General features: G+C 47.4%; 1 pseudogene; it reads right to left on the reverse strand.

The window, feature by feature from the left end:
* Positions 1–628: 628 nt before the first annotated feature.
* LOC121046420 lies at positions 629–11,104 on the reverse strand (annotated as a pseudogene).
* Positions 11,105–23,517: the final 12,413 nt, after the last annotated feature.

Here is a 23,517-nt window from a genome sequence, read left to right on the forward strand (position 1 = left end):
CCCAGCGCTTTTATAGATAAGCGATAGCCACGATAGTGACGCCACGGCGCGTCTGCATGACACCACATTCCTTCCCCCTTAATTATGTTACACAGTCTCTACGGTCTGTACCAATCAGGGGGCTTCTTAGTACGGGTACTGCGTCGCAGAGCTTCTGGCTGTTGAGGCGACGCAGCAGCTCCATGCGGTGACTGCGATGTGCAACTTGGGTGCGGATTTGCATCCCGCTGATCCGAACAAGGCGCATCTTCAGGTGGCTCAGGTGTTGGTGCTGCAGGGCTCGGGGTCTCCGTCGTTGGCAGGGGAGACCTCCTGGTAGATGGCTCCGGCATAAAGTCTGCAATTGAACTTGGAACCGAACACGGAAACGCACTCGGCACAGTTTCGGCACTTTCAAAAGAACACGGACGTAAATTGTCTGCATGCACAGACCTGTTTTCTTGTCCCACACGAACGATATACGTGGAAGCACTGCACCGCTTTTCTACAACGCCCGGCAACCACTTCGCGTCACCAGGACGAAGACCTTGTACTGGAACGCGGTCTTGCACTTCGAACGATCTCCACGGGCCTCTTCGTTCGTCTGCTGTCCTCTTCGCCCTGGAGAACCGCTCGTGCATGCGACCCTCTAGGCTTGGTTGCAGAGGGCTTCCGAGGTTTCCACGAGAGAAACAGCTCCGCAGGTGTCTGCCCCGTAGTAGCGGTAGGCGTGTTCCGATACCTGAAGAGGAACAGGTCGACCCGATGCTGTAAGGGCTTCTTGATACCCGTTTTTCTCTCGTCAAGAAGCTGGCGCAGCAGGTCTCGCTTTACTGTCTGTACACAGCGCTCGGCGCTCCCGTTCGAGGCCGGATGGTACGGTGAAGTCATTATATGACGCACTCCGTTCTTCTGCAAAAAGTCCGCGAAGGTCCTTGCGGTAAATTGGGGCCCGTTGCCCGTAACCACTTCTTGCGGAAGCCCATACGATCCGAAGACACTCCGCAGTTTTTTTATGGTCTTGTCCGCTGTTGTTGACGTCATCACAAACACCTCTACCCACTTCGAATGGGCGTCAACAAGCACCAACAACCACTGGTTGTCCGTGAAAGCAAAATCTAGGTGAATTTGCTGACATCTGCAAGTCGGCCAACCCCACGTCTGTAGTGGTGCACTGGGTGGAGCATTTTGCGTCAACTGGCACGTATACTGCAGCTTCTGACAAGATGTTCAATGTCTTGTGTTAGCTGAGGCCACCAAACATAGCTACGGGCGAGCATTTTCATGCGCGTCATACCCGGATGTCCTTCATGCAACAGATGCAACACTTGTTTATGCAAGTTTTGAGGAATTATCACACGAGTTCCCCACGTGACACACTGTTGGTCTACCGACAGTTCATGTCGCTTAAGAAAGTACGCTGTCAGCTCGCTGTCAGTTACATGCGCGGGCCAACCGTGCATCGTGTACATCAGCACTTTTGACAGCACACTGTCAGTGCGTGTGCCTTTCTGGATCTCGACAGCAGATAATGTCACTTCATCAACAAGTGAGAAGAAGTGTACGTAGTCTGATACATCTTTCTCATTAGCTTGCGGCAACTGTGATAGTGCGTCAGCGTTTCCAACATCGCCGCCTTTGCGATACACCCACCGGTAGTCGTACGCCGCGAGCAATAAAGCCCAGCGTTGCATGCGGGCAGCTGACATCACTGGAACGGGTCTGCCGTTACCCAAAAGACCAGCTAGAGGCTGGTGATCGGAATAGATGACAAAGCTGCGCCCAAACAGGTACTTATGAAACTTTTTGAGGCCAGATACCACAGCAAGGGCCTCTTTTTGATGTGAGCATAACCTTGCTCAGCTGTGCTCAATGCTCTGGACGCGTAAGCGATTGGCTTTTCATCTTTTCCGATCTTGCGGAAAAGAATGGCGCCCACGCCGTAAGGCGACGCGTCACAGACCAGTCCAAGCTCTTTTGTTGGGTCTTAGTACGTCAAAACGTTTCCTTTTGTGAGCCAAGTTTTACTTTGCTGGAAGGCCTGCTCCGCTGCATGTGACCACTGAAACCCTTTTTCGTGATTCAGCACATTGAGGCTTCAGCATGGCAGCCATGTTAGGAACAAACTTCCCATAAAAGTTTACCAACCCAAGGTAGGCTCGCAACTAGGTTTCATTCTTTGGAGTAGGCGCCTCTTTTATCGCTTTCACGTTTCCATCTGACAGCCTTATGCCTTTCTCATCAAGAATGTGCCCAAGGTAGGAGAGACGTTTGAAAGAACTTGCATTTTTCTTTCTTCAATCGTATGCCTCTTTCCTGGAACCGTGACAGGACATTTTCTACTTTCTCGAAACACTCTTCAAGAGTGGACCCAGCTATCAGAACGTCATCTAAATAGCAAGATACGCGGTCCAGCCCTTTTAACACGTCATCCATTACTGCTTGAAAGATCGAAGGCGCGCTCGTGATGCTGTAGGGTAAGCGCGTGTACTTGAGCAGTCCCAGGTGTGTGTTGACAACGACTAAAGACTATGCTTCGGGATGCAGTGCGAGCTGCTGATAGGCAGTGGAGAGGTCAAGAACCGTAAAATACCGGTTGATGATGATTGGGGTTTAATGGCGCAAGAGCGACTACGGCCATATTGCGCCAAGAAAGTTAATTTAAGGAGCCTTGCATTTACATCTAACTTTACTTATCTATATCAAGTGCAAAAGGCCAATAGCATGTAGGAAACTTAAAACGCGAGCAAATGGTACCAAAGGTCTATCACCAAGCAAAAAATAAGGATGAAATGGAAGGTGGTTTCTGAAAAGTTCTGGAAAATATCTTGGACGTTGATGATCCAAAAATCTACAATTCCACAGGATGTGAAGGACAGTTAACATTTTCCCACACTTTTCACAGAGCTTTACATCTTCACCGCAGAGCAAGTGCAGGTGAGTCAATCGAGAATGACCAATTCTCAAGCGGCATAAAAGAACTTCCAAACGGCGGTCCTTATGGGAGGAACTCTCCCACACTTCTAAGTTGGGCTTAATAATGTGAAGTTTGTTATCTATCTGTGTGTCCCAATCCTGTTGCCATAACTTAATAATTGACTTGTTTAAGGCTGGCTTGAGGTCTTGGTGCGCAGGCCAAAAGACGTTTCCGTGTAATTTTTTGCAGAAAGTGCAAGATGGTCTGCATTCTCGTTACCGGGAATGCCCACATGACTGGGCACCCAGCAGAAGTTTATAAATTGTCCTAGATGGAAAGCTTTGTTTATCTGAAAACGAACCTGTTGCACAAGAGCGTTCTTGCTGTCTGCTAAAGATGAAATAGCTAAGAGAACACTTTGGGAATCAACAAACAGTTGTTGTTGTTGTTGTTTGCGGGTTTTATGGCGCAAGAGCAACGATGGCCATACTGCGCCAAACTAGGTAAATTAAATTCAACTAGAAACGGTGTACCAAAAAGGTATTTCCACTATAGTTTGTGTAAAATTGCTATATGTTCTAGAAAAGCTAAGAGACGGTCAATTGATATTAGAGGTTGCTCCCCTAGGAAAAGGGTAGGATGGAAAGGGATACTGTACGTGAAAAGCTCAGGAAAGAAGAACTTGTGTTGTTGTAGAAGACCAGGGCAAAGAAAAATATGTAGAACGGACAAAGTGTCTCCACAGTGGTCGCACTCCGGTGGTTCCTCACCAACAAGTAGGTATCGATGGGTGAGGAAGGTGTGCCCGATCCTCAACCGGCACAGAAGAACCTCGCGGAAACGGCTCCGATTATAGGAGCTTTCCCAGGTACCGATGCTTGGCTTGATGATATGAAGTTTGTTGTTATCAGCCAAATCCCACTCAGACTGCCACAGTTTTAGAAGTGCAAGCCCTATGGACCTTGTTAGGTCTTGGTATGGAATGCATGCGTGTGATGGTAAGAGGTTACGCGAGGAGGCGGCCAGTCTATCTGCAGCCTCGTTGCCTGCAATGCCCACATGGCTCGGGATCCAACAAAACCTAATATCCTTCCCATCTCCGAGGCCCAGTTGAATTTTAGCACGTACCAGTTGAGTTAGCTTGTTGTTGGTTGGATTGAGTGAACATGCTGCAGTAACAACGCTCCGGGAGTCTACAAAAAGAACTGCTTTCATCACTTTGCTCCGGATAATATAGTCAAGTGCTGAGAGCACGCCATATAGCTCGGCAGTAAAAATGCTAGCGATATTATTTAGCCGTGTCACATGTGTAAACGAGTTTGAATGAACAGATGAGCCTACATACGTTGAGGACTTGGCTCCATCAGTGTAAAATTGGTGATAAGTCTTGTACTTTTCTTGCAGTGCAAGAAATTCTTGTTGAAAAGCAAGTGGCGAGACATTATGTTTATTAAATTTTGTGAAGTACCAATCACAAGCTATAGGCTTGATATCCCATGGGGCAGTGTGACTTGCACTTTCTATGAGGTAGACATTTTCACGAGGCAGGCCAAGGGATAGACGCAGGTTCTCAAAACGAAGACTCAAGGGTCGAACAACAGTTGGCTTATGGTCAAAGGTGCGACAAAATCTGGACTCTCGGATATAAGTGTGAGCTGGATGACTAGAATCCGACAAAACTTTGTAAACATAGACTGGACTAAGGAGTTGCCGCCTTTTCTCGAGTGACATTTCATTAGAGTCAACATACAAGCTTGGGATAGGGGATGTTCGAAAAGCACCACTTGCTAGACGCAACCCAAGATGGTGCACTGGATCAAGCATCTTCAATGCAGACGGTCGAGCAGATGTGTACACAACAGCACCATAATCAAGACGTGATCTTATGAGAGAGGAATAGAGACGAAGAAGACACCTTTTATCAGAGCCCCAAGACTTGTGAGAGAGAACTTTTAGGATATTCATAGCCTGCATACACTTTTGCTTCAGCCACTTGAGGTGAGATACAAAGCTAAGTTTACGGTCGAAAATCAGTCCCAGGAACTTATGCTCTGGTCTTACTGCAATGCTATTTCCATTTAAACTGAGAATCGGATCTAACCAAAGCCCACGCCGCAGAGAAAAGGGGACACAGATTGTTTTTTCTGAAGAGAACTTAAAACCATTTTCGTTTGCCCATTTAGTCATTTTATTTATGGTTAGCTGCAACTGTCTTTCGCAGCTAGACATATTACAAGATGCCACAGAAATTTGAATATCATCCACATATAGGGAGTACGACACGGAAGAAGGTATGACCTGACAGAGAGAATTAATTTTTACAGCAAAAAGAGTAACACTCAGGACTCCACCCTGAGGAACCCCGTTCTCCTGAACAAACAAGTCGGAAAGTGTTGTCCCTAGCCGTACACGAAAAGAGCGATCACATAAAAAGTTTTTAATGCAGTAAAGCAATCTGCCGCGTACTCCATACATAAAAAGGTCACGCAGGATGCCATGTCGCCAAGTGGTATCATAAGCTTTCTCCAAGTCGAAAAATACCGATACGCAATGCTGCCTGTTCACAAATGCCTCCCGTACAAAAGTCTCCAGCCGAACCAAGTGGTCGGTCGTGGAGCGTCCAGGTCGGCAGCCGCACTGATTTGCATCCAAAATATCATTTTGTTCAAGGAAGTAAACAAGACGCTTGTTGATTAACCTTTCATATGTTTTTCCCAGGCAGCTCGTCAATGCTATCGGCCTGTAACTTGACGGGAGGGAAGGGTCTTTTCCAGGCTTCAATAACGGGATCACTTCTGCCTGTTTCCATTCAGTAGGGAAGTATGAATCTTTCCATAAACCATTAAAATAAATTAGGAGAGCTGAGAGTGATTCCTTTGATAAATGTCGAATCATGTCGTAATGTATACGATCAGGACCTGGGGAAGAGTGCTTCCGGACATTCAGAGCCATTTGGAGTTCCACCATTGTGAACGGTTGATTGTAGGGTGCGGAGGTTCCTCCTGCCAAGCTGATTTTTGTTCTCTCTACATCAGACTTAAACTTCAAAAACGCCGAAGAGTAGTGCGAGGAGTTTGAAACGGCTGCAAAATGTGCACCTAACAGATTGGCCTGGTCGTGCAATGAGGATGCAGATGGAAAGAGAGGAACTGTGAAACAGCGGTATCTGCCTTCGACCTCGTGAAGTCGGTCCCACACTTCCTTTGCTGGGACATAGCTACTAATAGAGGACAAATATCCTCTCCAAGACTTCCGCTTGGCCTGCTTCCTTGTCCAACGAGCTTGAGCCCTATTTCGCTGAAACTCTATTAAGTTCACAAATGTTGGATACCTGCGAAATATGCTCCAAGCCTTATCCTGTTTCTTCTTGGTGGTGGAACAATCGTCATTCCACCATGGTTTACATTTTTTGGCTATTTTACAGGAAGTCTGAGGGATGGAATGAAAAGCGGCCTTAATTATCTGTTCTGTAACGTATGTCGTTGCTTCTTCATGTGTTAAGGACTGGAACATGGGAGGTTTCAGGTCCGAGTTTAGGCTAAAAAGACTCCAATCAGCTTTTTCCAGTTTCCAACGAGGGGTACGTTTCATAAGGCTTGGTACAGAAACCAAACTCTCCAGGACGACTGGAAAGTGGTCACTTCCGAAGGGATTATTTAAAACTTTCCACGTAAATGAAGAAAACAATGAGGGGGATGAGAAAGAAAGATCGATAGATGTAAATGAATTGTGAGCTGCACTAAAAAAGGTTGGATCTCTCTTATTCATAAGGCACAGCCCAGAAGTTAATAAAAACCGCTCAAGAACCCCACCACGTGAATCTTGACGGGCGCTACCCCACAAGGGGTGATGAGCGTTACAATCGCCTAAAAGTAAAAAAGGGTGAGGAAGCTGTGTAACAAGTCTTTGGAGATCATGAAGATGCAGCGGAATGTTTGGTGGAATATAAATAGAGACAACAGTGATAAGGCGGTCTAAAAGAAGGCGCACAGCCACAGCCTCAAGTGGCGTATTGAGAGGAACCTGAGAGCAGGCAACCCCATTCTGGACAACCACCGCCACTCCACCGGATGAATTAGGTGCGAGGCGATCTTTTCTAAAAACTTGATAGCGACGCAATACTGACTTATGATGATCGCTTAGATGAGTCTCTTGTAAGGAGAGTGCAATAGGACGTAGCTCATCCATAAAAAAATTAACATCATCAATATTACGTAAAAGACCGCGGCAGTTCCACTGCATAAAGTGAAAGTTGGTCATTCCTCTAAAAAGAAGTTAAAAAGTTGCTAATCTAAAAAGTAAAACTAGGTAAGAGTATGTAAAAAGCCGTAAATCTGCCGCATATGGCAACAAAAAACAACATCACTTTGGAGGGATTACAGGTTTTTTGTTTTTGTGTTTATTTTTAGAAGTCTGCCACTCCATGTCGTCTTGCTCAGAGGCATGAGTGGAGACTTCTGTATCCTCATCCATGGCCTCTGCTTCTTGAGGTGAGGCCTTTGCTGCAGGTTTGGGCAGGCTCGGAGAATGGGGCGTCATGCCCCGTCCACGACCAGGCCCGGCCAAATGGGCGGAGGAGGTGCTGGGCGGGGAATCGCCCAAGTGCACCCGTTCCTGCCGCTTAGGTGCTGCTGCAGAAGCAGCACGAGAGCCGTGCCGCTCCTTCGATGATGATCTTTCCAGGGAGTGTGGGCGGGAGCGTCCACCCTTCTCCCTGGAAGGAGATCGCGGAGGAGGGACGGTTGCCGTAGCCGCCGGCCCATCCTGAGCTTGGGAAGCAACCTGCATACCCTCTACGTGAGAGGGCTGAGGCTGTTTTCCCGCAGGAGCGCGAGTGTTTGCGCTCTGGCTAGGAGGATCCGTAGACTGCCCAGCCGAGATAGCATGCCCCGGAAGCTGAATTTTCAGCTGGGGCGTAGGGGACTGCCGTGGCTTCCCATAGTCCAGAAAGGACGTTTGGGTCGCCACTGCTACCATCAGTGGTGCAGGTCCCCGCTGCACCACCTGCGAATAGCTGCCCTTGCGCAAGAATGCGAGGCGGCGGCGTGCCTCTGGGTACGAGAGATTTTCTTTGACTTTAAGAGTGAGTACTTCCTTTTCTTCTTTCCACGTTCTGCATGATCGAGAGTATGCGGGGTGGGGATCATTGCAGTTTGCACAGTGTGGGTCGTTGGTGCAGGACTCTGCGGGGTGGTCAGACTTGGCACATTTCGCACACGTGGCTTTTCCACGGCAGTGCTGGGAGCCATGACCAAACCTCTGGCATTTGAAACATCTTCGAGGATTAGGCACATACGGCCTAACCCTGCAGTGAAGATAGCCAGCCCTAACAGCATTCGGGAGTGTGGTGGAAGCAAAAGTTAGAACTATGTGTTTAGTTTTTCGCTCTTGACCGTCCCGACGCATGGAGATGCGCCTCGCAGCTACAACTCCTTGTTCAGAGAGCCCTTCAAGTATCTCAGTGTCAGAGGCCTCAATCAGGTCATCTTCGGAGATAACGCCCTGAATAGTATTAAGTGTACGATGGGGTGAAACAGTAACTTTATGATCAGACACAGAATCCAAAGCAAGGAGTGCTGTACTCTGCTGTCTGGATTCAATTTCTACGAGAAGGTCACCTGAGGGCATCTTTTTGGCTTTGAAGTTCTTTCCGACCACACTTTCTAGCACTTTCGCAACAAGAAAGGGGGACATCTTGGAGAGTGGTGTATCGTCTTCAGAGTGAATAACCAAAAATTTGGGGAATGTAGGGGGAGATGAGGTCGTTTCTTTCAGAGGGACTTCGGTGCGGACCCTTTTCAGGGCCCGATCAGAGGGAGGTTTAGCTTTGGAACCCATGAGAGATGGGAGGAGATTCAGTGCCCGGGTGCACCGCCCACCACGGAGCCCAACAAAGGGGTAGGTAATGTGCCATAGCAAGAAAGGCTTGGCTGACACAATTACTCTACCAGTGCTGCCCGGGCACTATAACCGAGTGTGGATGCAGGGACAGGACCTGTTTCCACTCAAGGTTAGCCCTTGCCGCCTAAGAAGGTGAAAAAGGAAGGAAGAGAGTGTAGAAGAAAAGAGAAAGAGGTGGAAGGAAAAGTGAAAGACGGAAGAAGAGGGTAGAAGAGGCGACTGACTGAATCATCCTGGTCGGGCCAAGCCAGGACACCCGTCTACGAGAAGCAGGGGTCGAAGCGGTGTATTGCCTCGCCCGGGGGGCCCCGAAGGGTCCAAACATACCCCGGGCTCAGCTCAACCACCAGGGTCCCCTTTTCCCCGGACACGGGTACGCCACGCACAGCCAGACGTGGGTGGGCGAACCCACATGGCTCGGGGTTCGTAGTGACGCCACTCACCAAGCACCTACCAAAGTAGGTGCCCCCTGCGTGCGGGTATGGTGGCCCACGTAGCTGGGGTCCGTGGTGACGCAACTCACCAAGCACCTAGCACCTAAGGTGCAGGCACCCCCTGCGGGGCTCGGGGTCCGTGGAGACGCCACTCTCCAAACACCTGCTTTCACAGGCGCCCCCTGCGGGGCCGTAAAATACCGGCACCCCGACATCATTACAAATAAATCTGCCATAACGGGAAGGGCGTAATGATCCGTACGTAGGCACGGATTCAGCGTCACTTTGAAATCACCACACACCCGGACTTGGTTGTTCGGTTTTGGTACAACTACAAGGGGTGTAGCCCAGTCGCTTTGCTGTACAGGTACAAGGACGCCTAATTTAAGAGTGACTGCAGCTCTACACGGCTTCCCTCAACGCGAACGGCACTTGTCGGGCTTTGCAAAATACCGGTGTGCTACCCTCTTTCAGAACCAGTTTGATCGGACTGCCCTTGATCTGTCCTAGCGTAGGCTCAAAAACCTTAGCATACTTTTCAAGCAGCGCCGCCACTTTGTCTAGGCACACTCCATGCACACTAGTCCAGTCTAACTTCAGAGCCGCCAGCCAATCACGTCCCAGCAACGCCGTGTTGCTATAGTCGCGTGTCTTCACGACAATCAATGGTAGATGCTCGCGCTGACCGTTATGCTCGACGAGAACAGAAAGCTTCCCAGCCACTGTCAGTGGTGTTCCGCCGTACGTTTTTAGCTTCAGGGGGCTCGGCTCTATAGGTTGAGAGGGCCAGTACTTTTTGTACAATGCTTCCGGTACAATTGAGACCGACGCGCCCGTGTCTATCTGCATGCGAACATTGTTCTGGGCTACTTTCAAGGAAATTTCGTAATGTCCTGAGCGCCCGTCGCAAGAATAGACATTGTACAACACCACTTCGCCCCGGTCACTGTCTTCCACCACTACGTTCGCGGAGTCTCTAGCCCCACCCCTGCACATTTTCGCTAAGTGTCCGTAATGCTTACAAGAACGGCAGCGATACGTGCAAAATTTGCAGGTAGACGACTCATGCGCTGAGCCGCACCGCAAACAGTCCGATGATTCCAACGCTCTTGCTCTCGATGGTTCAGCCGTAGCAGACGATTTTTCCCGTCGCTGTGGGCGTGTCTGGCTTCTGGCGCAGCGCGCTGACTCTCCCCTTGCCATGACGGGGCTGGAATGCATTGCTTTCTTTGCCCGTGCGAGCTCGATACTCTTCGCGATATCGCAGGCATTTGCGAACGTCAACGTGCTCTTTTTCAGCAACTGCGCTTGGGTTTCTCGGTCGCTCAGCCCGGCGACAAAAAGATCCCGAAGGGCGTCGTCCAGAAATGCACCGAAGTCGCATGACGCAGCCAATCGCTTCAGCTCTACTGCAAAAGCTGCCACCGATTCCCCCTCTTGCTGGAAACGACGGTTAAACTTGAACCGCTCCGCTATAACTAGGGGCTTCGGCGAGTAATGTCCCTGCAATGCTTGCACCAGTTGTGCGTAGGTCTTGCATTCAGGCTTTACCGGCTCGAGCAAGTTTTCAGGGTCTTGTAAGCGTTTTTTCCTATTGCCGTTATGAACGTTGAGACCTTGAGGTCGTCGCTCACCTTGGAGGCCTTCAGGAAGTGTTCAAACCTCTCCACGTAGGACTCGAAGTCCTCGTCGCCGTCCTCAACGAACTGGTCGAACCTTCCAACCGTTGTCATCCCGGCGTCTCGTCGCGGCACGCTCCAGACACGCTGCTAGTGGCCTTTTTCAACCCGGCAGGAATCCCATCCTCGTCGCCATTTATGTTGTAGCCGCAGTGGACGAGGCAGGAGACAGAGCGACTAACGCAACATGTTTATTCGGCAAGCGCGGCCGTATCAAGAACACTAAGCTCCGCGTTCCCAGCGCTTTTATAGATAAGCGATAGCCACGATAGTGACGTCACGGCGCGTCTGCGTGACACCACATTAACCTTTCACCGGTATCTTTAAGGGGAGTGTTTTGGGTCCCCTTTTGTTTTTATTATTCATAAATGATCAGCATAAAGACATAACCGTTCCAATCAGACTATTTGCAGATGGCTGTGTGACATACCATAAGATAGAAACTCCAGATGACCAGGACGAACTAAGTCGTAATCTACAAAAAATTCAACATTGGTGTGATAATCGGCAGATGGTGTTAAATCTTGAAAAATCAGTCTTCATGTCAATATCTAGAATAAAAAAAAATGTTTTAGCACACAGCTATCGCATTGACGGTGTCGGACTTAAAAAAGTAAAAGAGCGTAACTCATACAGAGCTGGTAAGACCGATTATTGAGTACGCGAAAATTGTGTGGGATCCACATACTATGACAAATTGCCATAAATTGGAAAACATTCAGCGACTTGCTTCCAGGTTCATCTTTAACAAATTCGGCCACGCATTTTCTCCTACAAAACTATGTAAGCTCGCAAATCTCCCAACTTTGGAATCGAGGACCAAGTACGAAAGATTGAAATTCCTATTTCCAAATTATATATAACTTTATAAAGATCAACAAATCGGATTACTTGGAAATCAGCACTAAGGAATCCTCAGGACATCGCCATAGCATGTTCATTCGTAGTCCATCTGTACGAAATGATTGTTTTAATTCAGTTTTTTTCTTATAGAACCATCAAAGAGTGGAATATGCTGCCCGATCCTGGTGTTTCGTCAACATCCCTTAATGCCTTTTTAGAAAATATAAATATTATTGTGGAATGTGACAGTCGTGAAAAGCTTTAATTGTACAAATACGGACCAAATTTCTGCTTTCTTGTGAATTGTTAATACCTGTGCTGCTTTCACTTTTGTGACTTTTTCTTGTGCGCTTTTAAGTGTATGAAGCGGTCTTGTGCAATCTACTGTCTTTTTTAATCACTCTGTATGTAGTGGTTACTTTCATCTTTTACTTTTGTATGCTCACTCCTGTGATAGCCCAATGGGCTGACAGTATCAATAAATGAATGAATGAATGAATGATATGATATGATATGTCGCGGCCGCATTAAATCGCAGCCAGAACAGACGGCAAGGTGGTCAATGTGCCGCCGAAGTTTTTCCTGCGCGCGTGCTAGGCTTGGCAATGCACAAGATGCGTGGTGTGCTCTTGGCATTTTTTTTTCTTTCTGTTCGGATCTTCTCAGCACAGCCGAAATAGATTCTTTTCAAAAGTCCATCAAGCAACAATGTTTGGGGACTGTGTTTGGGGGGGGGGGGGGAGGGGCGACGGGGGGCGGTTGCCCCCCTCCCCCCCCTCCAAACACAGTCGATCCCCCCCTCCCCCCTTCTCGGAGGGCAATTCGACATGGGTGAAACCCCAGGTGCACAGAAAAAATGGGAAATAGTATCCTTTAAAATGTTCCCGCCCCCCCCCCCCCCCCCTCCCCAAAACGGAGTTCTGGATCCGCCCCTGGCCGACCGGATCATCGGACGGGAACACCAGAGCTCTGGTGTTCCCGTCCGAACTCTGTATTTTAACACATCGTGTTAAAATACAGAGTCCGCTCATTTAGGGCGATGAAGTAGATTAGAACTCGAACCTGGCGGAATCTTAAATTGTCTCGTTCGATTATATTTTACGTCGTGCTACGCTTTATGATAAACAAACAAAAAAAAAAAAAAAACGAGGAAAATTAAGGAACAATGCTGGCTTTATCAGGCCACACTGGAATCGCCAGGATCGTTTTGGATCGATCGAAGCCTTCGAATGGATCCGGACCGATTTAGAGTCCGGTGCCTCGCAGTATCCAAGATAATAAGGGCGCTGCCGAGCACAATGAGCTTAAACACGGAATCGCAAATATATGGTTGTGCTGCTTGAAAAAATACGAGGACAGGACACATCGTTTCGGGCGGTCGCCCTTCCTCAAGTGATAGACGCGAAAGACGGCAAGGGACAGGCGAGGGTCATACACGTCACAAAAATAGGGGTATACGTACACAGCCGAGAAGGCCCAGATTAAAGTCGGAGCCGCCTGATTGACTTGACACTGGACAAGACCGAACATGATTTTGATTGGAAATTTTCGTAGGGGAGGCCACTTGTGCGGGCGGGCAGAAAAGTTCACGGTCGACAATCTTGGCAGCTGGGTGCCGACAACGGTGTAAGATATTCATAGGCGGGCACACCGTGCCCGTCGCAGATGCATGATGACGTCGTTTTGTGAAGTTGGGTGTGAGAAAAATTATTCGTATTAGTTATCTACCCATCCAGGTGGCTCCTTGATATGCTCCTAAATTAAAGCCCCTCGATGTGTTCGCGCTTGTTTACGGCAAATGGCAGCCTGACGCTGTCCCGGTTTCCAAACTTCTCAATGTGAGACATGCTTGTTTTTAAAGATTTTTTTCTGGGTGTGCCACGTCATGTAGAGCTTGGCTCTTGCGCTACGCGTGTTGCTTAGACACTGCTCCGTCCCTTATTGTTTAGTTTTGCGCCTCAACGGCGGCAAAAACAGTTTTATAAACGCTTTGAAGCAGAGAGATCTCTAGTGCGGTGTTCGAGCCAGCGCCTGCCAAGATTAGAGCAGACGCTCCGAGCTGAAAGAGCAGGCGTCCGGCTGTCATACAAACGAGACACTTCTGACGTGACAAACATAGAGAACGTAAAGAGTGGCCACTCTTATAGTCCCAGCAAGTCACTGGACTGTCAGCGCACCTAGCGGCTGTTGTGAAGTTGGTGTTGGCTTACTGTTTAGGCGTTACGTTCATTACATGAATAGGGACATAGGATGCTGCTACCTGAATGGGTAGATAACTAATACGAATAATTTTGTTCATATTAGGCGATAGCTTGCGCCACATAGTCTGCCATTGAAAGAATTGCAAAAATGTAATGCTTTTTTTAAGAAATTAATTGATACATGTTCACATTCTTTAACCGGGCCGACTTAAAAATTGCGCACAAAGTTACCACCAGGAATAACCAAACTGATACTTTCTGTCGGGAGTAATGACATTGCCCCGAAGGGTGCTGCTCGTGTGTGCACAGTCTACATTCGGATGATACGACAACTACGACAAAGTCAACCTGAACCTTGAAGCATTCATGTGAGCCTCGACTTTCCTTGGCTCACCAATCGACGCAGGGGCAATATGAATGGCGGCTTCGTTCGCCGTTTTAACCACAAAGCTCGTAACCTCAACCTGGAGATGAAGAGTCTACGATATGAGGACCTCGAGAATATACTTAAAAATCACGGTTTTCACTTACTTCCGCCGTGGCACTTCTTTGCGGCCGATGGAGTTGACACCAGTTTTGAAGGCGCCTCACTATACTGGCAGAGCACTTCAAAGCTGTGTTCGGATATGGAAGGACCCACCAAACTTCTGATTAGCTTTACAGGTTTCCAACTGTTGATTCGGCTAGCTGTGAGATATGTATATATGTATAAACTATCAATCTTACCACAAGCGCGAACTTTGACTTTTCTTTCAAAATCACCGAAACCCTCAACCGTGGTACGCCTAGCGTTATTTATCTTTTACGTTGTAAACTATGTAACATGAATTATATAGGGCAAACCAGTACTTCATTTCGGTTGCAGTTTAATAGCCACAGGTCTCATGTCAAGTTTATACCCACGCTCCCGTTCTCAAAACATGTGAATCTTACGGAACACAGCATTGACAAAATACGTATCATTGGAGAGTTTTAGTAGATCGTTCCCATGACTCTGATAACGATATCCCGATACTCCGCCACCGCCTCCCTTGCGCATGCATAGTATCGTTATCGGGGCTATCGGAGGTATCGGAACGATCTATTAAAGCTCTCTATTGTCATTGACCCTGGGTTTAGCTCTGATCACGATAGTGAATTGAAGGAAACTTTCTTCATTCACAAATTCAATTCGGTTGCTTGTGGTATCAACGCAACTCCAGACGTACTTACTTGGTGGCCACGGTTTGTGTAGGGCAGAAGCAACACATGTTCAATTGGTTTGGTTCTGCACGGACTGTGCTAGCCGGGCGCGTCTATCACATTGTTGCGCCAAAGGCACCTGCCATTGTGCAACTCATTCCACGCCTCTCGTGAACATCCCCGTGAGCGTGCGTACCGTGGCAACCTTGTTCCGCTGCGTGAAATATCTTGGCGCGTAAGCATAACTAAAATATGACATAAATACTTCATAAAAAACCGCCACAGTACCATTTTTGGACAAAATACTCGATAAAAGTATTTAAATTAAGTTACTAAATACCTGCTTCATAAAGTATTTAAAATACTACTCAAGTTACTTTCACTGCAAAGTATCTTTAGTAGAGTACAAATACTTAGAAATGTATTTCAGTTACTTTTCAAAATACTTCCGCATTGCTTAATTCGTATCGACGTCATTGACAACGACAATTATGCAGCTACGCAAATATGGGTTACCAGAATGGCCTATATTAGCACGCAACAATACAAAACGGAAAAAAAAAGTATCATAGGGCTATTTTATCCAGTCCGACTATAAAGAGCAAAATATTGTCACGAATGATATATGATGAGGCGACGAATAACTGAAGAAGCTAAATGTTTAACGGGGCGAACTTGTTCTCAAAACAAAATAGAGAAAGGCTAGCGTCGCAGGTGTCGATGTCGGCGAAACAGTAGGATCGACCGCGGGGCCAGACTGACTCCGGACCGCCACTCGGAGCAGTGTTGCGTAGTTGCCACTCCGGAGTTTGAATGATTCTGGAATCATTCCGCATTTTCACGACCCCGGATCGGAATGGGAATGGAATGGCGGCAACATTGAGGGGAATGGAATGGGAATGGAATTAGGTGCCTTTTGCCCGGAATGGAATGGGAATCGAATGGGAATAGTTTTTCTTTTTATTTATTTTTACTTTTTTTTGTGTGTGTGTTTACGGTCGGCTATACCGAGCCAGTCAGCGAGTCAGTTGCTCAGAAATAAAATGAGCGGGAAACTGCTAGCCCGCGTGGAACCCTAACAAACTTATACGCCAAAAAAAAAAAAAAAAATGCAATACAAAAAACCAGCGTCAAAGCAAAGGGGAAAGGGGGGTAACGTGGCGCCTTTGACGGACGCGCAAGCGTCGGGCTTCGATGGCGTTACACGAGGGCGAAACAAGAAACCAAGCACCAAGCAAAAGAAAAGGGAGCGGCAAAGAAAGAAACCGCCATGCACAACTCCTCATCGTCCTAGTATTGTCATGTTTGTTTTTTTTGTTGTTGTTGCGACGGTTTGTAGAATGCACGCGCGCGCACAGACTGAGATCTGGGAGCGGAAGCGACTCATAACTCGCAGAGCTCTGATAACTCGTTGATTTGGGCGCCGTCGAAAGATGATCAGGTATTGTTTTCTCATAGTTCGAGGCCCGTTGTTTAGCAGGCAGCCAACCCTGCTGCCTTCCACGTTCATTCGTGCGCACTCCTTTGAAGTGCAAATAGTGGGTTTGCTTCGGCATTAAAACAAAGCGAGATTCACTTCCTTCTTCACCTCTTGCGCTTTGCTCCGAGGCTTTTTTTTTATACTGCATTTGTAGTGTAAGTCCGCCTATTACTTGGTCTTTGTTCCGATGCTTGTTTTCTGTGTTATATGTTTTAGTGGGTTGGGGTTACAAGCAAGCTAGCGGATTCCCGCTCATTTCCTTTGACTTTAGTCTCTGCATACTTCGTTTCACCTTGCGATGGACCGCTGCGGACGCTACAAGTCACCATAGGCAATCCAGAACCGTGAACGGGACTGCAGGGTCAAGCGACACTCAGAAGGCACTGGATTGGTTTCGATGGCTCTCGTGCTGTCTGTTGAGGTCCATCGTAAGGTGAAGTAGACTATCGTCACCGCTCTTGGTGTGACCGAACTGACTAGACCTGCAGAAAGATCGTCCCGCGCCAGACGAGGCGCGACCGTTGCTGTGAGGGCAACTGAGGAGGAGAGCTGGGTACTTGTTGCCACTGAGGTTTTGGCTTACGCGTGTCTCGGCTGTCCGGTCTGCATTCGCGCTCCTTGTCCTGGACCCTATTTGAGGCGGTGAGAAGTCAGTTGGACGGTGCTGTTGAGGAAACAAGGGGAATGCCTATTCGATCGGTGCGGTATTACCCCGTTAATTGTATCTTGATGTGAAGGGCTTTGTCAACGCTGACTTCCCGACCCGTCGCCACAACGCGAACAACCGACACCGAGGTAGAAGAATGAATCGGTAGGTACCGTCTACTGCCTGAACCCGTCACTCGATCAGCGCGAAGAGGAACATCACAATTCGGACGACAAGACAAGATAAATACAGATCGAGTCATGGCATCATAGAAGACATTTTTCTACATCAGTCGCGAAGAAAATAAACAAGCTGCACGCTGAAAGTTGTGCAACGAAACTATACACGGTGCAGTCGGCGTATATCATCGAACTTTATTCACCATCTGAAGAGGAAACACGAGAATGAGTATGCGAAGGGTGGAAAATGGCAGGCGAACCAGCCAAAAATTGAATTGAATATGATAAGAAATATCAAGATTCGTAAAGCAAGCGTGAACTTTTGCGTTTTAAAATAGGTTTCGTGACATGGTCTTTACGGTCCCTCGTGCTGCGCCGCAGAGGTTGCACTTTGTCAGAGGATGTGTTCTTGCCGCTGTGCATGGAGTCGCTTCCAGCAGTGTACTAGCCGTGTTGTTGTATCTGAAGAATACAGTAATATAGCTTATTCCTGCACCACGCACGAACTGGATATCTTTATGGTCTTATCAAACAAACACGCTGGCCGCGTATGTCTTAAAAGTCAAATGCAAAAAAGTAAAAAAAAAGAAAAGGAAATGAGTGGCTTTAGGTTTTGCTGTTTGTTGCGAGCCACGTGGTCGCGAGACCGATGTCTTAAACAAGCATCGACATATGAAGGGGCTTTCTCGATGTGTGCAGTACATTGTGAATAAACACTTTCCGCCACCAGCGGTCCGCTTAGTAAAAATCAATGCTTTTTTGAGGAATTTAGCTTTTTTTTTTTTGCAATTGTATCTGCATTTGATAATGTCAGCTTCATGCTGCTTATGCCGGCAACAAAATGTAGCTGTCAATTGCAAATTTTTACGTTTAGGAATTAAAGGAATGGAATGGAACGATTCAGCCATTCCAGGATTGGGAATGGGCTCAGTGTCTCCATTCCTAGGAATTGAATTATCGAAAACTCTAATTCCCCGGAATGGAATTGGAATGGAATGGGGGTGCCCATTCCGCAACACTGACTCGGAGCACCTTTTGTACCCGCGTGGGTTTCTAAAACATTCGGCGTAGAAAGTTCGGCGCGTAGAACATTCGTAACTCGATCAGACGACAAAATTCTAGAACTTACCAGAATGTCAAGTTGCAGGAATAAATGAAAAATAAAAGAGAAGTCCGCTTTTTGGTATCGAACCCGGAGCCTCCGCGCGAGAACCAACCGCGGTAAACATTCGGCCACGCGCTCGCTGGGTAACGCATGTGGCAATATCACTGATAGATGTTACATAACATTTCTGGGACAACAAGAAAGAGGTCGCTTTAGCTATTGAGGAGGAGATGAGAACGTGGTGCCCCAAGTAGTTAAATTTAGAACTAGATGGATGGGGACAACAAATACAATGACTCGCTCGGCTGACTTAACCGAACGCGGCGTCAGCGTTCGGCTGGACTTCGTGTTCTCCGGTGAGGGGGAGGAGGGACCCTTTTGTTACCATTCCGGCCTGCATGAACAATGCAGCATGCAAGGTGCCTAGCTCAGCACAAAAGCCCAAGTGGGTCAAGTTCGCATCCTCTGACGACTGCATTCGGGAGAGATCAGGCACTTAAAGGAGTCATGAAACGCTTTTCCAACTTTTTCCTGTTTACCTTTCCTCCTCAACTCATAAATCGCACATTCTACCAAACAGTTCAAGAAGACGGAAAGAGGGCAGTCCCTCTTGCTCGGACCCTCGTTCGTGTAGCCGGACACAGCCATTCTCCCCCTAGCCATTCTTCCCCGTCGCTCAAATATCAGACAAAAGTTGCTTTCCCCACCCCCTTCACCCCGAAGCTGACAGTACTGTAGAAGCTACGCGCTCCTTGGGCCAGACACACTTTTGCCGCGTGATCACGCTGTATTGCGCATCCCCACGCGCAGAGAATGAGGTCAGGTGATGAAAGGGAGGTGGCTGATTGGTCCGGCAGGCGCGTAGCTTCCACCACAATGTCAGCTTAGGGGTGAAGGGAATAAGTGAATAAGTCCGGTGTCGTGTGACGTGCGTTTGGACCCGGTGACGCGCTGCGGGGACCGCGGATGTATCACAGTGAAAAGGCAGAGAGCTTACGAAGGGAAGGAGGTACGAAATAGCCGGTGTGTTTTCAAATTTTCGTAGCGAAAGTCAGGCTTTTGACTTTCTACCTTCTTTCTTTTGGCCTACTGAACGATGTGCTATTAGTAGAATCTCACTATAAATTGATTTATTGCAGCCCAAAATCCGTTTCATGGGCCTTTAACGTCACGTCACTAATTGTTGCTATTTTTCATTACACTGTGCCCCGTGCTGTATTAAAAAAGATGACACGAACATACCCATAAGGCCTGTTTGCATGTGCACAGGCCTTGTGCTGGGTAAACACTAATGTGTGGGGGTGACAAACGGGTCAGAGCGCTTCGCCAATAGTGACATCGCGGCGCACCTTAGAAGCATCCATATTCCTTATAGGCTCCTTGCACTGACGTCACATCGCATAATTTTGAACACCATGTAAAAGGAGGAGAGGGAAGCTGCTTTTGTAAGAATTTTGAGTGACAGGTTAATCTTCTCTAATCTTCCGGGAGGAGAATAGCGACGCCTGTGCAAATCCGAGAGGCACAAAGGAGGCTCCTGATAAGAGGGGAGCTCCTTCTTCCCCTTTTCTCTGGAGGGCATCGGAAATGACGTCATGTGCAAGCCACGTATACGGGGAGTTCACTATAGGCTCCTTGCACTGACGTCACATCGGATACTTTTGTACACCAAGTAAAAGGAGGAGAGGGAAGCTGCTTTTGTAAGAATTTTGAGTGACAGGTTAATCTTCTATAATCTTCCGGGAGGAGAATAGCGACGCCTGTGCAAATCCGAGAGGCACAAAGGACGCTCCTGATAAGAGGGGAGCTCCTTCTTCCCCTTTTCTCTGGAGGGCGTCGGAAATGACGTCATGTGCAAGCCACGTATACGGGGAGTTCACTATAGGCTCCTTGCACTGACGTCACATCGGATACTTTTGAACACCAAGTAAAAGGAGGAGAGGAAAGCTGCTTTTTGTAAGAATTTTGAGTGACAGGTTAATCTTCTATAATCTTCTGGGAGGAGAATAGCGACGCCTGTGCAAATCCGGGAGGCTCCTGATAAGAGGGGAGCTCCTTCCCCTTTTCTCTGGAGGGCATCGGAAGTGACGTCACTTCCGAAGTGACGTCATATGCAAGCCATGTATACGTGACTTGCACATGACGTCATTTCCGATGCCCTCCAGAGAAAAGGGGAAGAAGGAGCTCCCCTCTTATCAGGAGCCTTCCGGATTTGCACAGGCGTCGCTATTCTCCCCCCAGAAGATTATGGAAGATTAACCTGCCACTCAAAATTCTTACAAAAGCAGCTTCTCTCTCCTCCTTTTACTCGGTGTTCAAAAGTGTGCGATGTGACGTCAGTGCAAGGAGCCTATAAACGAAATTGGGACACGGATATGAGTGAATGGATAACAAAGAAAACCACATAATAGCCACGGCAGTGGCCGCACCTTCTTCAAGTAGGTTGCGTTCAAAAAAGCTCTCAAAGTTGGGGGACACTTTGTTGGCATTTAGAGAGGTCATACAGCTCCTAGTTCGTTTCCTGTACTGTTCTCTGCTTATCAATGTTCGCTTACAAACAGTGCTCGCGAGAGCAATAAGTGCCGGACTGAAACACAAAGAAAAGAAAAAGAAAAAAAAAAAACCTTGACGTTTTGCCTTATCGGGGTCAAATATACGAAAAGCAACACAAAAATGTCTACTTTTTCGTGTGTGTCCACTTCTCATTTTCTTCTATTTGTTATTTTACTTGACACTCAAGTCTGCATTGTTCTTGTAGGTCATTTCCCGGTCTGCTTGCGCCTCAGGGTGGCATCTTTACTTCCCTAAAACCACACCTTTTGTTTGAGGATTTTTTTGGGGGAAACTCTATAGAAACAAAAGGCGTCTTTGGGAAGGGACGGGAGAACCTTCATTGTACGAAATTTGGGCTGAAGTCAAAGTCGGCAAAAAAGCGATATTTTCACGAGCTCAGTTAAAGTCACCGTAGCAAATCGGAGCTAGCAACAGGATTCGGTTGCTCGAAAGAATATTCACGTTTGCTCGTGGCCACGCCCACGTCACTTCATACCGAAAAACTCGGAAAATGGCGGAATGTCAAAAATGTATTTAAGATAATGAGTACAAGATACTCGGAATTGTAATTGAAATAGAGTATTAAATACTCTCTAGCAAAGGTATTTGCAAGATACCAAGATACTCCGAAAAGTATTCAAGATACAGTATTTTGAGTAGAGTATTTTAAATAGGCACAAGTCTGCACAGCACCCATGCACTGTCTAGAATCTGGATCTCGGCTCTTGAAGCGGCGTGAATCCCGATCACATCCTCATTCCTATTTTTTTTTTTTTTTGCGCTCCAGTGCTCGATGGTGATTGTGCTTATAGACTGTGACAAATACTTGAAATAAACTTATTTAGTTTTAATTATTATTTAAACATTATTGTTTATAATTACTATTTTCATTGATTTACTGATCATTTCGCTGCTCCTATTTCGAATATGCTTAATACTCTTCATAGCCACTTTATCTCTTCCTCACGAATGTCAACAAGAAGAAGAGGACATTTTACACACCGTCACACCCGCTTGAAACGCCGGTAAATTAAAAGCTCTTCCTGGAAATTGTTAACCCGTTTCACGTCGAACCGGCCCGTTGAACCTTCTCACCATATATATTGCGAGGGTGTTTAATGAGATTATTACAATGGTGATAAATGGCCAAAAGGGAACTGTTCCGACGGTTGAGTGTAGTCCAAATCGGTAACCGGACAAAAGCTCACCGGACAAAAGCTCACCGGACAAAAGCTCACCCGTTTTTTGACGGACCCGGACAAAAGCTCACCCGTTTTTTGACAGACCCGGGCAAAAGCTCACCTCGATTTCTTTTTTTTTTTCCTACCCGGGCGAAACACGGGCTGAAATAAAGTGCGGACGCAATGGACATTGAACCATTTCTAGAACTTGTACCTCATCCACCATTGATTTTCCGAATTTCTTAAAAATACTTTTGAAGAACGGGAGTTCGGCCTTTTTTAAAAAGTACAAGACAGATGACCAATTTAGAAAATTCTGCGGGATTTTAGATAGGCTCGGGTTCCTTCCACCACAGCTTGTTCCACAAGAACTAACCACCAGGGAAAAGTCTATCGGTGACATCGGCTACCTGCTGGACTACTTTGATTGCACGTATGTCAACGGCCGCTTCCGTTATGCTTCTGTTCCATCTGCGGCGGCACCCAGAGCGAATTATTCCCTTCGCCTGACTCTGCGCCGACGGCGACCGGAGTTTCCCCCGGTACGGTGGAATATGTACAACACCACTCTTCATGATAAAGACCGGATGAACAACACCTGCGAAAGATAGAGTACCGGCTTCCAGAAGCTCGTCGGCCACGCTCATCCAAGCGTTTTGAGGCTGATTGAATGCCTACAGCAAAATCAGGCGCTCGTTGCCACGGCATTGACAAGTGCCCGGAGAGGTGAGCCCACCGCAAAGCGGGTGCGAAAAATTACTGTGCACCTGCAGAATCGTCTTAGAAATATTTTCGAGGGCTTGCATGTACATCGAGATCTACCAAGACTGCTGTAGCTAGTGGGGGACGGCATTCGCTTCTAACCAATCGATAAATAAACTTGTTCCTATTAAAATCAACAAACCACGCGCCTGTCAGATTTAATTTATCGTTGCCTTTTTGTGTCGCACGCATGCACCTAAGTTGTCCGCACTCGTGTTAAGACCAACATGAAATTTTCTCGTGGTGAGCTTTTGTCCGGGTCTGTGAAAATATGGGTGAGCTTTTGTCCGGGTCTGTGAAAAAATGGGTGAGCTTTTGTCCGGTGAGATTTTCTCCGGTGAGCTTCTGTCCGGTGAGCTTTTGTGCGGTGAGCTTTTGTCCGGGATTCCAAATAAACACGTCCTTATCCGGACCGAAGGAACCTCCTGTGTTTCTAAGTAGTACCCCCTAAGGGGAAACCCTCAAGTTAGAATGT

This window comes from Ixodes scapularis, unplaced genomic scaffold, assembly GCF_016920785.2.
Source record: "Ixodes scapularis isolate PalLabHiFi unplaced genomic scaffold, ASM1692078v2 PGA_scaffold0__279_contigs__length_252992795, whole genome shotgun sequence".
NCBI lineage: Eukaryota > Metazoa > Arthropoda > Arachnida > Ixodida > Ixodidae > Ixodes > Ixodes scapularis.